Genomic DNA, 18,715 nt, shown 5'->3' on the forward strand with positions numbered 1-18,715 from the left:
TGATTAGTGGCAAACATTTTGATCATTTGGTTAAGAAGGTGTTTCCAGACCATCCATTATAAAGGTCAGTCTTCTCCTTTGTAATTAATCCACAATATGTGGGATAATACTTCAAGATTTTGTGGGTGTCCTGTTCTCCAACAACTTACACCTATAGTTCTAGCATCCGTTGATGATCCTTGCCTTCATCATTATTATGTTGACAGTTGAAATATTTCTAATGTTATTCCTTTAATCTTTATAAGCTGGCATTCTTCTCTGTAGAAGAGCTTTGCTTTTCCTGATGTGCTTTGGGTACTTTTGCTCTCCTTTACTCTGGATATTATACTTTCAGTATTGCAGCCTAAGATTATAGTAAATTATTTTTCACAGGTCACAGAGTTCATTCATTCAAAGAACAAATTGTAGTTCCATTTGAACATGTAGAATTTTAAATCATTTATGGTATATTAGAGCATTGAAGTGTAAGAATTAATTAGAAATTCTCATATAACTCATAGAAGATATTATTCCTTTAGCACCCTAACGTATTTAGTTTTTATGTTTTCAAAGCCCTCTGTTGACTTAATGTACTTTTCTGGCCTCTGATTATACTTCTTACCAGAGGCTTATCTACCTTCTGTCACTGAGCTCCAGGTACATGTCAAGCAATAAAAATGATCACATAATATTTATGACAACTATTATCATTCTGCCCTTAGCTACAGTCATCTGCCAGTGAATTTTCTCCACATCGGTCCTATATGTTAACATGTCAGGACATAGGGGTGCCTGGGTGGCTCAGTCAGTTGAGTGTCTGAGTTTGGCTCAGGTCATGGTCTCACAGTTCATGAGTTCAAGCCCATCGTTGGGCTGTGTGCTGATAGCTCAGAGCCTGGAGCTTGCTTCGGATTCTATGTCTCCCTCTCTCTCTGCCCCTCCCCTACTCGTGCTCTGTTTCTCTCTCTGTCTCTCTCTCTCTCTGTCTCAAAAATAAATAAACCTTAAAAAATTAAAAAAAAACATGTCAGGACTTAAATATTTCTATGGTGTGCTAAAATTAAATGAGAATTATAAACACTAACCATAGGAATCAGATGATACAATATTGCAACTTAAACTTTTCTATAGAAAACCCTTGAGATACTGTTAATATTTAAGCATATTAATTAATTAGAAAATGGGCTAGTTTGAAATTAGAATCATCTGGCTCCCCCCCCCCCCACAAAGAACACAACACACAGTGGAAAGACTAAAAATCATTTATCTTCAAGGACATGCTGATTGGTTTTTTTGTTTGGTTTGGTTCATAAAATCACTTGAATTCTTGGATTGGTGTTTCTCTCCTGAGTGTCATCATCTCTCAAACAAGCTTACAAAAGAAACAGATGTGGCTTTTCTTCCTGTAAAGACTGTAGGAGGCTGCGGCAGTTAAACATGCTTCTCAGCTGTGTCTCCATAACTGCAATTTGGCATAGCTTTTTAATTTATCAAATTGAAAAAAACATAAGGCAAAAATTATGAGTCATTTCTCTCGTTATTATACTGATTACACAGATTCAGCATGAACAAGGCAGATGCTAATTTGTGCATAAAGCACATTCCTTTTGACAGGAAAATATACATAAGTTGTGGTTGCAAAAAGGCAACAGGGGTACTGTTAGAACCATTTTTGGATTTATATGGAAAGCCATCAATGAAAGACATGAGCTCCTGTGCCATCACATCAACAATAATTTCTAGATACAGAGCATCAGTAAAGGCACCCAAATAAAACTTGTCCTGTGAAGCAGGTGGCTTGGTGACTGGGAATTCTTTGACCAGTGGCAAATCCAAGCAAATAGGGAAGGTGAGTGTGATGAGAGAAAGCAGCATTATAGTCCCGATTTCCAGCACCATTTCTTCTACAGAAATCTCAGTGTGACCTTTGGTGATTCCCTTAACATCTTTAGGCCTCTGTTTTCTCATTTCTAGATTCAAGATATTTGGGTTCTATGCTGCCTTGTGTACCTTTTAGCTATAACATTTGATATATGGATTCTATTTTTTGAGTTATGGAGAATGAGTTTGTAATTTAAGCATCTATAAACTAATATAAATTTGAGTCAGATAACCCCTGTGACAGGTGATTTCCCCCAAGTCCCTTTATAAAACTAGAAAATTTGGTATTAAAAGCAACTTCTTTCCTGATAATCTTATAAGTACTTAAGTGCCATAAATTCAAGACCCAGTCAGTGGAACAAGATGATGTCTGCCAAGAATGATGGCAAAGCAGAGCTTTAGAAGAGTATAAGATTAAAGCTTAGAGCTAGAGGAATTTCCATGGTGATGGATGAATTTCTCCTATTTAGCCTGTACTAAAATCCAGCTCTTCTTTCAGTGCCTAGGCAAAATTTTGCTTATGGCATAAAACTTTCTCAATTGCCATTGCCAACCCCCCACTTTCTCATCATTTCCCTACCACTTTGTCTTTTGTCCCTTTGATGTGATCCTCTTCTACAATTAACTAGTTACATGTTAATACCTCCCAGTGTTTCCTAAATTTCTTGAGCATCAGGTGCTTCTTTTGCACTTTTGTGTTCATTCTTTGTCTCTTTGCCCGTCAATCTCCCACTCATTATTCTCCCATCCCCCCTTGCAGACCATGTGGGGACCATATAGAGCATACTTAATATGTATTTGTTAAATTGAACATTACTTCAATTGAGAAATGTAAATATATATGACAGAGCATCAAAGTCATTGAATTTGAAGAATTTCTTGATCCAAATGATCAAATTGGCCACTTGTCTTAGTGTTCCATAGAGGTCATCTCTGAGTATCAGCCTCATGACTCATAGTAAACATCTCACACCAATTTTAAGAATTAATTTCTCTTTGTTGCAATTGCTATTGCTATGTATTTTCCACTCTTTATTCTCACTATTATTGTAGATAGTTAAGTATTCTTCAATCCCTGGCAGACAAATGGTAAGATTTACATGACTGCGAGTTTCTAGAAGTCAGAGATCATGTCCTGTCCAGCTTTGTGTTTCTAGCACCAGGAATGGCATCTGGCACTAAGTATGTGCTTTCTCAATACTTATTGAATGGAACAATTCTGACTTTCAATCAAGGTTAGGGTTGGGTGGTGAGCAGTACAGAGAGATTAGCTTTTTCTTCGATTAATTCAAAAGAGAAGTGACTTCCAAGAAGATAGGTAAGGAATTGTAGCTCTCTATGAAGCCCATTTTTTTTTTTTATATTTTCAGACTAATTGACTAGTTCCTAACTAGTCTCAGTTCACCAATTACATTTCTTTTTAATCAACTCACATCAGGGAAGTGTGAGGCACAGGAGATAGAGAGGTATTAAAAAATGAAATTCAACTGAGAAAATTTGAAGATCTAATTGTCTTTATTCACAGATTTACAATTGGGCACCATCCTGTATAACAAATAGAAAGGAGCTTTGGGGAGCTGTATAAAATGGAAGATTTTTATAGGCATAAAGGAGGAGGCGAAAGGAAGTTTCTAGTAAAGAGCAGATTGTTTCAGTCAGGGTCACCTTTCTTTGGGGAAAGGTGGGCTCTATCAGGCAGATTACCTCACTAGTCCTGACCAGGTAATTCCAGATTGGTCAAAGGTCACATTGCTGGAGAGGCTGACACTGCAATTAGTTAGGTATTAAGTCTTGGGGCCTAGCACAAGTGACTCCATTTTGGCCCTGTTGGTTCCTTTTAAAACAAACAAACAAAAAACAAAGGGAATTATATTAACTAGATTGGATCATCTGCTTGACTAAGGTTTTTGTTTTATTTTTGGATTTGTCTGGGGTGCTGCTGAAAATAAAGTTTATAACTATTTTTTTCTCCTTTCATGTGATTGAGAACTTTTTTCCACTTAATGATCTGCTGAAAGAATACTGGAAGTTTCTCTCAGTGAATATTTGCCAGCTTACCATATTTGTTCTTAAGAGTTTCCACTAGATACCAACAGAACAAGTGAGGTGGTATTAGTTGTCGTATTACTGAAGGAAGAAAATTAATCTCAGGTTGTCTCAGTAAAATCTGAACAAACTTTTGTTGCTGGAGTTAAGACTTTGGGTAAGCTCAGTAGTAATACCTGTTGATTAATTTATTCTTCCGCCAGTCCTCCAGGTCCAAGGCTATGTATAAGGTGGGGTGTTTATCTGTCCAGTAGAGTTTCTACCAGTCTCCTCCTCTTCCATAAAATGCATATCAACTGTACCATCCACCTACATAATGTCTAAATTACAGAAGGCCTCCCTCAGGTAGCATGTGAGGGGACATATGGGAAACCAGGGACTGGGACTGCTGGTGTGTGTTGGTCAAATGCTTAATACAGAGCAATGATGTCTGTGGTAATCTTGAAGATATTCAATATATTAATTGCTCAGTTTCCTAATGTGGCATCTATACAGAAGAATATATAGAATATTATTTCCTTTAAATTCTAAAGAGAAAATAGAAAAATATTCCCTCTAAATGCTCTAAGAATAGAGGGGGCTTTGGGATCAGATAAATGGAGGAAATACTACATGCTGTATGCTTCTCTGGGGCATTCTTAATGTACATTAGCATATCAAGACGTTTGAGAAATTGTTTAACATTATTATCCCAGCATTCCTAAGCTTATCTGATCATTGTACATTTTCCTTCTCCTTTTTCCTCCCCCTCCCTGCCACTCTTCCTCTTCCTTTTTTTTTTTCTTATTTTAACTTATTTTAACTTATTTTATTAAAGTTTATTTATTTGTTTTGAGAGAGGGGGGGAGAGAGTGAATCCTAAGCAGGCTCCACGCTGATGGCGCAGAGGCCAATGTGGGCCTCAAACTCACAAAACGTGAGATCTTGACCTGAGCCGAGATCAAGAGTTGGCGGATGCTTGACTGAGCCACCCAGGTTCCCTGAACATCTGTTCTTAGCACAACATTTTAACCTCTAATACCTTCTTCGTGAAAACCCTAGACAAGTTAGAATTTCTTTTGAAATAAAGTCAGACTAGCAGAAAACTATAGCATTGTCTAGATGGTATAGCTCTGATGGTTTGCCCTCATGGAATTGCTGTTTGGTGCTATATTCTCTTAAGATTTTTATAAAATGTAACTCTAACACTTCCTACAAAAATATTCTTTCAGGATGTTATCCATGCTAATGCTCACTGCCTCCCCTATGAAGTTGTGTATAACAATGTTTTTAATAAAACTTTCAGTTAATTACTAGAGAAACTTTGCTTCTCCTGAAGAACTGATATTTTCCCCTCATAGACAATGAGCATTATCTTCAAAACACCATCTCCAATTACTTAAGCATCAATAAATGCACAATCTCAGTTAACAAGATATCAGGAGATAGTTTGGTTTAGAGTAGGATTAATTCAACAGCTCAGTGACATTCGTGGCTGCACAGCTTCTCCTTTTTCTCAGCTCTGCCACCGTTAGTGTCATAGTTGTTATCAGGCCAACGTGAGTCGTGGTTGTTAGATGGTTGCAGTAGCATCAGGAGTCAAATCTTCATGCAGTAACATCCAGATGAATAAAATATATCAATCTCTCTCTCAGTGTATTCTTGTTAATATCAAAGAAACATCTCCCAGAGGCCTCCCAGTTACCTCCTACCATCTCATTGGCTAGAACCAGACTAGGTACCCACCTCGAACAATTGCTAGCAGAGCACCTACAAGCAGAGTGAATGAAATTACATGAGTAGCTTAAATTAGTCAGGATTTGCTGCCAATCCGCATAGTTACCGGAATAAAAGAAAATTTTGTTAATAAAGAGAGAGGAATAGATCTTGAACCATGGTGTCCACTAGAAACACTTAGAGCATCTCCTTTTCATTAAAAGTCACGCATGTGTCTTCGTGGCCTTTCTCTATGTGTTCTATTTGTTTCTCTGATATTAATTTAAGTTTCTTTTCTCCTGTTCATGATTTTTTTGCATGCCATTTTTGGCATGTTATTTCTGATGTTCACTTTGGATGTTTTTCAAAATTATATATAATATATGAAAACTGCAGCTTACATATCATGTGCAAATTAAGAAACAGAAGGTGAGTGGGTAACTGCTCTGGGTTTGGACATATAGAATTCTTTGACATTCCAGCAGAATAGTTAGAACTTGTCAGTTCAAAGTGACTTTGGTCCAAGCCTGTAAAAACATGACTATAGTAATTGACTTCCCACGGAAGGTAAAAGTGAATATTCTCACATAATTAACATTTTTAATTTATAGACAAGCAATTGGGGTATTTATTGTCACAGGTATAATTTAATTAGCCAAGACAAATAAATTAGATTTTATACTTTTATCAGTATAATGGAATTATAGAGGCTGGCCTGGAAATTTCAAGTCATTGAAGATACCATTTGACCTCTCAAGGAAATTAATTTTTCCAACTGCCATTTTGAAAAGTTATAATTAGATTAAGCTATATCAGTATTATTCATTTATTTATTACAATGGATGCCATATAGGGTACTTTCTTGGGATTCTGGAAAGTCCTTTAAATGCCTTTTTCTTTCTTTCTTTCTTTCTTTCTTTCTTTCTTTCTTTCTTTCTTTCTTTCTATTTTTCTTGCTTGCTTATTTATTTATTTATTTATTTATTTATTTATTTATTTATTTATTTATTTATTTATTTTGAGAGAGACAGACACAACATGAGTGGGGGAGGAACAGTGAGAGAGGGAGACAGAGAATCCCAACCAGGCTCCTCACTGTCAGTATGGAGCCCGATGCAAGGCTAGAACCTATGAAACCATGAGATCGTGACCTGAGCCGAAACCAAGAGTCGAACGCTTAACTGACTCAGCCTCCCAGGTGCCTCTCAAATGCGTTTTTTATAAAGTACAACTGCATGACATGTGAGATGGAAGGTATTTTGGGACTGAGTACATGCCAATTGGATCATAGAGAATATTTACAGGGACTAATTATATAAACTAAATAATAATAACAACAAATGCAAACATAAAGTAAAATGTGAAAAAAACCCTCACTTTTTTCTTGTCACATGGGCCCTAATTTATATTACATTTCCTTTTGTACAAGAGTCTTACAAGATACAGAATGCATAGTTAAACATATTTGAAAAAAATTAGCATGTGTGGTAATGGGTAATATTGCAGATGAGAGACAAATGTTGGGAAGGCAAAGGTAGACTCATTTTAGAGGGAAATAAATAAATAATGGGGAGACATAAACAATGTATAAGAGTGACGGTTCATAGTGATCTAGAGACAAATGTTTCAGTCATATAAGATGTAAGATAAGTATCTCAAAAGGATTTGTAGGTAAAGAGATAAAATTAAACATAGGGTTATGCAGACTTGGGAACACCTCGTGTGCTTGGTTGCTTGAAATACAACATACTGAATTAATATAATTACTTATACAAAGTAAGAAGAACATGTTGGAATCAATAAGAATCCTGGAAGCACAGATATAATAGGAGAAAATTTGATATTCTTATAGCCAAAAAAGAGGGAAAGGAGATGAAAGTATGAATGTTATTAAGTTATTCCTATGTGGTGTATAATGTATGTTTTCTTGGTCTTCCCGTGAAATGATTTTAAAAAGTTGAAATTTCTCATGAATGCTTTGTGGGTGGCTTGTATTTCAGGAATGTGACAAAGGCTGAGTCCTGCTCTCAGGTTAGTTTAGTTGAAACTTGGGAAGACAACCACTTACGTGTTCCATTAGTTGGATTTTGTTCTGTAAATGGACTTATTTCATGTTTGTATTTATTTTGTTTTTGGAAGAAAATATTCCTTTTGTCTTTCTCCATTGCAGAGGCTTAAAATTGTCTTGGGCTCAGCCCTGCTACTCTCTCTCAAGTACTCACATCCGGAGCATATCACCCATTTCACCACAAAGCCAACACTTCTTCAGAAAGGCCCTCCTGTTATTGACTTAGACAAAAATGACACAGGTATGTGGCATCATGAGGAGTAGGTGGGATAGCAAGACATAGCCCGTCTGGTACCTGCAATCTGCCAATAACCTTGATTGTTTGCTTTGGGATAGCCCTCGCTCTTGGATGACTTCCTGTGGTCTCCTTGAGAACCTCTCTGGTGTTCCTCTGTGGACTTGGAATGCATGGATTTTATCTTTGTAGTAGTCTTCCTGCTTATTTTGGGCTGTGTGTGTGTGTGTGTGTGTGTGTGTGTGTGTGTATACACATGTATGCGTGTGTTTTAAACACTGACTCTCTGTCCTACTGATTTCAACTTTCTTCTAGAAATTTCACAAAACTTTTGCCCATCAGGGTAATTTCTACTGTTTTTTAACTAATATTTCTTTGTTTTTTATTATTATTGGATTTTGGAAGGAAAGAGAAATATATCCAATTAGTCAAGTCAGCCATTTTAAGCCAAAATCACCACCAAAGGTATATATTCCTGACATATGTTCAGGGTGTACCTTGGGCCCATCCAATGAACTGGTATTCAGTTTTTTCTTAATAGGTTAACAAAACTAAAATAGATGCAGTTTTTCACATATCATGGTTTCATGTTAAAGGGAAAACATCCACTTGGCCTAAGAAAGCTCTTCTTGGAAATGATCTGAAGTATACCAGTTTTTTTGTATACATATCCCAACTCATGTAATTCTTATTTTGGCTTTAGACATTAACTTAAAAGTGGGCCCTGATTTTATAAACAGCAGTTACTTAACTTTTTGTCATTCTTGATCATGGCGTTTTGTCTAAATATGGAAAGCATCATAAGTAAAAGGAAGATTGATGGAATATGAGCTGTACTTCCTATTTGCTGTTACTTTTTTACTCTTTATTTATTTATATATTTTTTAATGTTATTATTTATTTTTGAGACAGAGAGAGACAGAGCATGAGCAGGGGAGGGGCAGAGAGACAGAGAGACAAAGAATCTGAAGCAGGCTCCAGGCTCTGAGCTGTCAGCACGGAGCCCGACGTGGGGCTCGAACTCACAGACTGTGAGATCATGACCCAAGCTGAAGTTAGACACTTAACTGACTGAGCCACCCAGGCGCCCTTTACTCTTTTTAGAGCTGAAATCTTAGTCTGACTTGTTGAAGATTTTGTATTGTTGTATAATTAATATACACTGTTATGTTAATTTAGGGTCACAACTTATTGATTCAGAGGTTCTGTACATTACTCAGTGCTCACCACAGTAAGTGTAGTCCCCATCTGTCACCATCCAAAGTTATTACAATATTATTAACTGTATTCTCTATGCTGTATTTTCCTCACCATGACTTATTTATTTTATAATTCGAAGTTATGAGTATTGATGAGTACTGCTAAATGCATATTCAAGGTAATAAAGAATTCTCAAGTACACTTAGTAAAGAATCAATTTTTTTGATATAATTTATTAAGTTGGCTAACATATAGTGTATATACAGTGTGCTCTTGGCTTCAGGAGTAGATTCCTATTATTCATTGCTTACATACAACACCCACTGCTCATCCCAACAAGTGCCCTCCATAATGCCCATCACCCATTTTCCCCTCTCCACACACCCCCACCAACCCTCAGTTTGTTCTCTTTAAGAGTCTCTTATAGTTTGCCTCCTCCCTGTTTGAAAGTATTATTTCTTTCCCTTTCCCCATGGTATTCTGTTAAGTTTCTCAAATTCCACATGAGTTAAAATATGATATGTCCAGTTCCATCCACATTGCTGCACATGGCATGATTTCACTCTTTCTCATTGCCAAGTACTTTCCATTGTATATATAAACTACAACTTTTTTATCCATTCATCAGTTGATGGACATTTGGGCCCTTTCCATAATTTGGCTGTTGTTGAAGGCACTGCTAAAAACATTGGGGTACATGTGCCCCTATGAATCAACACTCCTGTATCCTTTGGATAACTTCCTAGTAGTGCTGTTGCTGGGTCGTAGGGTAGTTCTGTTTTCAATTTTTTGAGGAACATCCACACTGTTTTCCAGAGTGGCTGCACCAGTGTGCATTCCCACCAGCAGTGCAAGAGGGTTCCCCTTTCTTCACATCCTTGCCAGCATCTGTTGTTTCCTGAGTTGTTAATTTTAGCAACTCTGACAGCTGTGAGGTAGTATCTCAGTGTGGTTTTGATTTGTATCTCCCGGATGGTGAGTGACATTGAGCATACTAAACAATTGATTTTTAAAATGTTAGAGTCAAAGCAGGCCAAGAATCATGGAACAGGTTTTGAGCGTCGAATTAAAAAGACTTAGAACACATCTTGATACCATCACTCCTCATGCCTCCCCCCCTTTTTTTAACAAGGTCGTTATTTATGTTCCTGCCCTCCTCCAGCTTCCTCCTCTGGGAATAATACCATCCTCCCACTGTTGCTGAGAGTAAATGAAAACATCCCTGGTACTTAGTAAGTGCTCAGTAAATTTAATTGAAATCTGTCATTGCTGCTTCAGCAATAATTATAATTCCAGCCTCCATTGCTGCTTTCTATCCCCACATTTCCCTCTTCTCGTCCAGCCCTGGTTCTTTCATGTGTTGTGATTACCATGATCTGAAGTGCTTCTTCTGTCACTCTTGTTCTTGCATTTGGCCCTAATTAATCTTTTTCTTGACTTATTCATAAATATTAGATCAACCTTAAAGCCAAAAGTTTATTATTGTGGTTTTTTTCACCTTTATCCCCCCCACTATTTTTTTGGTTCTTTGACTTCTCCTTCAATGTCCACAAAGGCCAAACAGGGCATGTTGGATGGTGTACTTTTTGCATTTATTTAATTCTTTTAGATAGATCATCAAATAACAGGTCAACTGTAGTCCTTAATTAGTAAAATAAAATAATTATAAAACAGGAAATGTAGGAGGGTTATAAATTGTACCAAAAAGATAGTCATAAAATCATGTTATTTATTTCTTTCTTTATGTTTATTTTATTTTTGAGATACAGGGAAAGACAGAGCATGAGCAGGGGAGGGGCAGACAGAGAGGGAGACACAGAATCCAAAGCAGGCTCCAGGCTCTTAGCTGTCAGCACAGAGCCCAACACGGAATTTGAACTCACAAACTGTGAGATCATGACCTGAGCTGATGTCAGATGCTAAACCAACTGAGCCATCCAGGCTGAGCCAATAAAATCATTGTTAATATTTTCACTTTTTATATTTACTACACCAAATATAATTTTTAAATCATTTATAAATATAAACCAACTTTTTTAAGTGTTACTATAAGATCTATTTTAGTTCTAAGATTGTTAATAATTCTAAAATGGGAGTAACAATAATAAATGGGAGTAATAATAAAATGGCAGATTTGAAGGTCAAATTTCATACAGTGCACTCCTCCCTGCAAGGCACACATGCTCCCTAAAGTTCAGTCCAGATAAACTTTCTGTCTCCCTCAGCTCCCTTCTCGCTTTTGCACACACATACACACATGCAAAATTTCATGATTCTTATGTAATACTTAGGTTGTGTACACAAAAGTTAGTGTGCTCTAATAGTCTGCAGTCAAACAGTAATATCCGATGCAATGTTGAGTTACAAAACTCACACTGTCACTTGATAGGGTGAAGAAAAATTCAAGTAAAACATTCCACACAAGTATTTTTGACTTGATATGAAATTCTCTTCCTGCCCTCCCTCAGCATTTCAGGGGAATGGACAACAAAGATTAAATTATTATTTTTAAACCAAATTAAAACTCCTCAGCAGGAAATAAAGGTATTACATTTCACTGTAGAAGAGATAATAAGTATCCGAACTTCCCATTCTGTATTTCACATATCCATTGTGGTAGAGAAACCCAGAATTAATTAATTAATTAATTAATTAATTAATTAATTTATTTATTAAAAAAATTTTTTTTAATGTTTATTTATTTTTGAGACAGAGAGAGATAGAGCATGAACGGGGGAGGGTCAGAGAGAGAGGGAGACACAGAATCTGAAACAGGCTCCAGGCTCTGAGCTGTCAGCACAGAGCCCGACGCGGGGCTCGAACCCACGAACTGTGAGACTGTGACCTGAGCTGAAGTCAGACACTTAGCCGACTGAGCCACCCAGGCGCCCCGAGAAACCCAGAATTTAAAGAAGGTTTTAGAAGAACAAAATTTGGGAGAGGAAAATAAATAATTTCTACTTGTCATAGATCTGTATGTCAAGTATAGTTCAAACTCCAAAGCATTTCCGCAAGCTTTACATATAGTGATATTCTGATAGATTCCTGGGAAAAAAAACGCTCTGATATTTGGTCTATATATAACTTGGATCCTTGTCTTGGATCTAGATGAGTAACTGCTACCAGTAAGTTGGCAGCAGAGTATGAGTTTCAAGAAAACACTTAAGCTGTTTGGTATGTTTACAAACTCTCGACATTTCTATGTGAGCAAAAAATGGTTTAAACAACACAAATGGGCCAAAATTGTCTTTAAAGTTGGTCTAATCATTGTCAGTGATTTAAAAATAGATGGAGGAGTGCCTGCATAAGTCAGTCAGTTTAGGTGTTAGACTCTTGATTTCCGCTCAGCTCATGATCTCATGGTTGGGAGATAGAGAGCCCCATGTTGGGCTCTGTGCTGACAGCAAGGAGCCTGCTTGGGATTCTCTTGAACTTTCTCTCTGCCCCTCCCCGACTCACATGCACATGCTTTCCTTTTTCAAAATAAGTAAACTTAAAAAAATAGATGGAGAGGGCTAAATGCAAGAAGAATAACAGCTGTAGAACATATGTGTTCCTTTTTGACTATAGTTCTTTAAGTTGTATTTGTACACTGGTATCAAATGTTTTAAGGCTGAATACAATGCTGCAAGTATAATAGATATTTTATGTGTCTTTTGGGGTATAGTAAACACTTTTTCTAGGTTTGGTGAATTTCTTACCTTGTACATCCCACTTTCCTAAGATAAAAGCCAGAAACTTGCTTTTCCAGGCTCCCTTACAGCTAAGATGCAGGTATACAACCTTGCTTCTGCCCTTGCATGCTAACATATGAGGTCTGTTATTGGAGTGAAGAGGGCCACGCACTGGGAATTTCATTGATGATGAGCATAGTGGAGTGTGGCAAGGAGACACCCAATTTCAGAAGCAGCAATGGTGGATGGCCAGCTCAGGCACCTGATGTTGCAAAAGTGAGGTACAGAGCCTGTGCCCAGATTGCGGGCCACTGAGTTCTCCAGAGTAGTTGTCCTGTTTATTCCTGGTTGTATAGCCTTTAAGCCTGCCTCTTCAGAAGGCTGTGAACTGCCTGATCCCATTTATCTAATTCATTTTCTACTTAAATTGTCAGAATGGGGACACCTGGATGGCTTGGTCGGTTGAGTGTCTGGCTCTTGGTTTCAGCTCAGGTCATGACCTCACAGTTTTGTGGGACTGAGCCCTGCGTTGGGCTCTGTACACTGATCACATGGAGCCTGCTTGCGATTCTCTCTCTCTCCCTCTCTCTGCCCCTCCCCAGCTTGAGCTCTCTCTGTCTCTCTCAAAATAAATAAATAAACTTAAAAACAAAAAAACCTGTCATAATGGGTTCTATAGTTGACAACTCACAACCCCAATTAGCACAATTCATAAAATAATGGCATTACTACTGCTACTACTTTATATTTGTACAGAACTTTTGCAATCTTGAAAAAATCTTTCAAGCATTGTTTTCAAAATGATCTCTTTCTATTCTCCTATCAACTTTAACACTTGGGGTATGACAGTGTTTGTAGTTTTCATTTGTCACACAGGGAAGCTGTGAACTAGCGAGGCTAAGTTACTTGTCCTGTCACAGAGCTGCTTGGTGGGGATAGGTGTAGAAAGTAACATCATTTTTGGTTTGACTCTATTGACTTCACCATTATCTAGTTACATAAAGAAGTGAACTTTTGTTTTAATGCTTGCTTAAGCTTCTTGACTTCTTACATGGTTAATAGAAAATATTCCACCAGGGAGACATTTTGAAATTAGTATTAGACATATAAGCATTCTCTGTTACAAGTGACTTGCATCCAAAATCCATTCACTTTTCTCCAAGGTAAATTTCCTCTGGGGGATTACCTAGTTTCTGATCTTCCTCATCTGAGGCCTTCTGGCTCCAGGGATGGTGAGAGTTATACCTGCATATCAACCTGACCATAGTGATTAATTGAAGGAGGAACAGGCATATGATCCAAAGAGATGCCATCTAGATAATTCTGTCTCCCCTTAGAGAGGCATGTTATTTTCTGCTGGTTTTAAACATGAAAGGACGCAGGCCCAGACTTCTGGAAACTATTTTATCTTTTTTTTTTAATTTAATTTTTTAATGTTTATTTATTTTTGAGAGAGAGAGAAAAAGAGAAAGAAAGAGAGAGAATGAGCAGGGGAGGGGCAGAGAGAGGGAGACAGAATCCAAAGCAGCCCCCAGGCTCTGAGCTGTCAGCACAGAGCTCAACGTAGGGCTTGAACTCTTGACGTGCAAGATCATGACCTGAGCTGAGCCAAAGTCAGATGCTCAACTGACTGAGCCACCCAGGCACCCCTGGAAGCTATGTTGTCTTTAAAATGTGTGGATAAAGCCAACCCACGGGAGAGCATTGCTGAGAGATGGATCCTGATGCTACTGTGTGAGCCTCGAATCAAGCTGTGCCTGGACATTTCAGTTACATGAACCCCTAAATTCTCTCTGCTACTTAACAGAGTTGAGTTGAATATTTTTTCCCTTGAAGGCAAGAGTTTTAACTGATTCTTTGTGCTCCTAGCTTTCTTGGGCTTCACCAGTTAGGCATAATGCTAACAGTACTGCTGAATTTCACCCAAAGAGATAGGTCTGCCAGCTAAAAATCTAAATTGCTTTCAAAACTTAATGACTTGCTGTTATGTGGAAGGACTCCAAATAGTATTTTCTCAAGACTAGGCAAAGCTTTAAGGGAAAGCAATATGTCAGACATTGGGAATGTTTAACTTTCTGAATGTTTCCTGTATAACTGTCCCTCTTTTATTATTATTTAGTAATAATGCTGCCTTTTCCTAATTTACCTCCCCTAAATTTAGAAATTTCTCCATTACTAGATTTAAATGACAGAAAATGTTCTTAAAGGTTTTTTTTAATTTTTTTTTTTTTTTTAATTTTTGAGAGAGACAGAGACAGAGTGTGATTGGGGAAGGGGCAGAGAGAGGAGACCCAGAATCTGAAGCAGGCTCCAGGTTCTGAACTGTTAGCACAGAGCCTGACACAGGGCTCAAACTCTTGAACTCCTTGAGATCATGACCTGAGCTGAAGTTGGACGCTTAACTGACTGAGCCACCCAGACACCTCAATAATGTTCTTAATGTTTTTTTTTAAAACTACTAATCAATTTATTGAAACTTGCAAATTTGGAAACCTAGATCCTCCTTAAGATTTTGCAATCTTAATCACTTCTAAGTACTTTCATATCTGACTGAAACAAAGTATTCTTAGTATTTAAATAACTCTTATAAAACTAATATATTAAAGTTAAAAATACAGTGAACTTCATGTTCTAAGTAGTAACTAACCTTAAGTCAAAAGTCAATTCAATTACTCCTTTTAAGTTAGGATTATAAGGCTGTCACTCTAATAAGCCAAATATTACTAGTGTATAAAATTTCAAATCTATACAGATTGCTTCTTAATCCCTACCCAGAGTTAGCTGAACTGTTTAGTTAGAGGGAACAGTCCCCACAAAACTGCCCTCATTTCAGATACCAGGTACAAGCATGGGGTCTCCAGGATTACCCTTACTTTCAACCAGCTGGCAACAAATTTGGGAATTCCCATGATCCCTCTTAGGTTACATATTTTGCTGCAAGGACTTGCAGAAATCACAGAGAGCTATTATCACTTGCAAGGAGTGTAACAGGGACAGGACACAAGTTAAAATTAGTCAAAGGAAGAGACTATATAGGGCAGAGTCTGAGAGGGGTTCAACCATGGATCCGTGGTCACCCTCTCCCTGTGGAATCATGCACAGTGTTACCTCCTCCTAGCTATGATGTGTAACAATGCACAGGAAGTATCGCCAACCAGGGAAGCTCATTCAAGCTTTGGTGTCCAAAAATTTTAATGGAGCTCAATCACATACTGTCTATGTGGCTAATCTTTTGTCTCCCACCCCTCCAGAAGATCAGGCTAATGCCGTTAGTCTCTAGTTACTCTGGAGGTCAAAACTGATAAGGCAAGGCTCAAAGGCCCCTTACAATTGAATTGTTAGAATCTCTGGTGGCCAAAGGCCCCCAGCAAACAAAGACCTGGATATGCCAGGTGCCTAAGGATCACCTCCCAGGAGCTGAAGGCAGAGGACAGACTCTTTGGGTAAGGTTAATTCCTCACTGTAGAATTCCCAAAGTATTATTTCTTTAGTTTTGATTATCTTAAACATTCTTTAGCTGATTCTAAATCCTTGTGGGTTTGAAAGATATTCCTCACTGTGGAAGGTAATTACTGTCCCAGCAAACTGAGATTATTTTCCCCCTTGCTTTTCACCTGCCATTCTGCCTGAGGCTGTGGGTGTTTTAGGCAATTCTCACCATTCACTAAGACAACTACAATGATTGGTTTTGTCTTAAAACGTTCTAGATTTGCATCACATTTAGAGTTTGCTGAATTAATATTTAGATGAGTACCTTGAGATCCACAAGTAAAAGGTTGTCTATAGGGAAGCAGTGTTTGGACTGTGCAACATGGCACATAATGTTGGTCGTATATTAGCAAGCTCTTTAAGAGAGGAACAATAAATTTTCATCTTGCTTTCACGGTTACAGCAACTGAGACTGAATTCCTTCTAAAGCTTACTTAGCAGCCGCAGTTGGACATGAAGAATATTAATAATGCTTTGAGGTAATTTTGCAGCATAATAGAAAATCAACATTTGGGGATGCTCTGATTTTTGAAAAACCTTAGAGATTTGTTTCCACAAAGAATGACAACAACATGCAGCTGCCATTATGTGCTCAAAACAAAGGGAAATCACTGTATTTGAGAGGACTTCGGAAGCCTCACCTAAGCACACGGTGGGGCAAATCCTGCCCAGATGGCTGCAGGACACAATTCATGGTGTTTCTTGTCAGTGATATAGCAGGATGCCCCCCGGAGTGGGAAGCTCAGTTAGCAAACTCTGTGAGCTGTGTCTTTGTGTTCAGGGCAAATAGTATATACTCAGCCCCTTATATCCCAGAAATCTATTGTAGCATAGCTGATTATTTCACAGATTTGCAGATACCTCTCTTTTTCCTTAGAGAAATAATTTCCTAATAGTGGGTTTTAAAGAAGTTAGCTAGTTTTATTTATTGTTTTATTTATTTATTTATTTATTTATTTATTTATTTATTTATTTCCTGACTTCAAACCCCTGTGTTAAAGAAGAGCTTCAGTGTAATTGTGACCTGTAGTAGGGAGTGTCACTACCAAATATAGCCAACATGTCAACATATCCTATCCAGGTTGAAGTCAACAGAGTGGTATAGACAAGTATACAAAGTAATGTGTACTTAAATGAAATAATAACCAAATATATAATGTTTTATATGCATAAAGCAAATGCATAGAATTACAAAGGAAGCCATTTTTATGGGGATAAGGACATCAAAAAGCTAAGTTTGTAATATAGATATGCTTTTTATTAAAACATTAAATAATAAGACCTACTGTTGGGTTTAATAGCTACCTTACTTTATAAGCAGCAATTACATTAAATGATGTTTGCAACAAGTATAAAGTGACAAAGACTCAAGTACTGTTGTTACTACATAAATAAGGAAAAGTTAAATTTTCACTTGGGAGTTTGTGAAAATAAAGATGTCGTGTGTGTGTGTGTGTGTGTGTGTGTGTGTGTCTGTCTGTCTGTCTGTCTAGGTTTGGGGGGTGGATGATGTTGGCCAAAGACCAAATTCTAGGTAAATTGGCTTCAGAAATGCAAACTACCTTCTTTTAATAGGCGCCTCCCTAAATATAAATGTATCTTGAGAGATGCTTTACACTTTGCAGCTTCTCCCACTTTATCTCCCTTTGTTATTCTCAGTCTGTTTCCTCAAAACTGTTAAGCAGTAAAGAAAGAGAAAAAAAAAGTACCTCAGGCCCCTGGGGGAACCAAGGGAGATGATTTTGCGCTTAACTCACAGCCTTGTAGGTGGAGACAGTCAAGGGATTAACAAGATGGTGAGGCAGCGAAGAGGAGGGGTTTTCAGAAAATGATAGTAAAACAAACTGAATGCCTGCAGTCTGCAGCAGGCAAGGGGGTAGAATGTGGGAAACTGGTTCTGGAAGGTGAGCACTGGGAAGGCCTATGGTAGTTCCCTTACAACAACAGAGGATTCAGTCATCCAACATATGAATTTTAGCTATTATAGAAACATTGTGTATGTTTGTGAATGCATATTGTGTCTGTCAGTGTGTTGATATTTGTTTGAGCTTCTCAAAAACAAACAAACCAACCCAGGTGTGGGTATTGTTCCTCCCATTTTGGGTATGAGGACACCGAGGCACAGAGATGTTAACTACTTGTGTAAGGTCACATATTTTGTAAACAGCAGAGCCAGGCTTAGAATCTAAAGTTTATTCTGGAATACGGAAGGGATTGGGCTGACCAGGCCTAGTTTTGGTGTGTGAAGTGTTTATGTCGAGCTTCCAGAATGTCCTGAAATAAATTTTTTAGTCTGCTGTTTTTTTCAGCATACAAGTATCTTATATTATAATGCACTTAAAATCAGGCATTTCAAGGATGAACTTTTGCTGAAGTCACCAAGTGTGTGGATTTCTCCCTGAGCTAATATTTCACATGCCTCTTAAGTCCAAGGCTTTACAGCATGAA

The 18,715-nt window shown here is 37.7% G+C and overlaps 1 long non-coding RNA gene across 2 annotated transcripts in view; it reads left to right on the forward strand.

The window, feature by feature from the left end:
• Positions 1-8,795, forward strand: part of LOC123380083 — a 90,523-nt gene extending 81,728 nt beyond the window's left edge. The window contains exon 3 of one of the 2 annotated variants that reach the window (XR_006585380.1): positions 7,772-8,794. This is a non-coding gene — a long non-coding RNA (uncharacterized LOC123380083). Of the gene's footprint in view, positions 1-7,771 lie in introns of both variants that reach the window. The other variant, XR_006585381.1, reaches the window with a different exon arrangement.
• Positions 8,796-18,715: the final 9,920 nt, after the last annotated feature.

Source organism: Felis catus, chromosome C2, assembly GCF_018350175.1.
Source record: "Felis catus isolate Fca126 chromosome C2, F.catus_Fca126_mat1.0, whole genome shotgun sequence".
Taxonomy (NCBI): Eukaryota; Metazoa; Chordata; class Mammalia; order Carnivora; family Felidae; genus Felis; species Felis catus.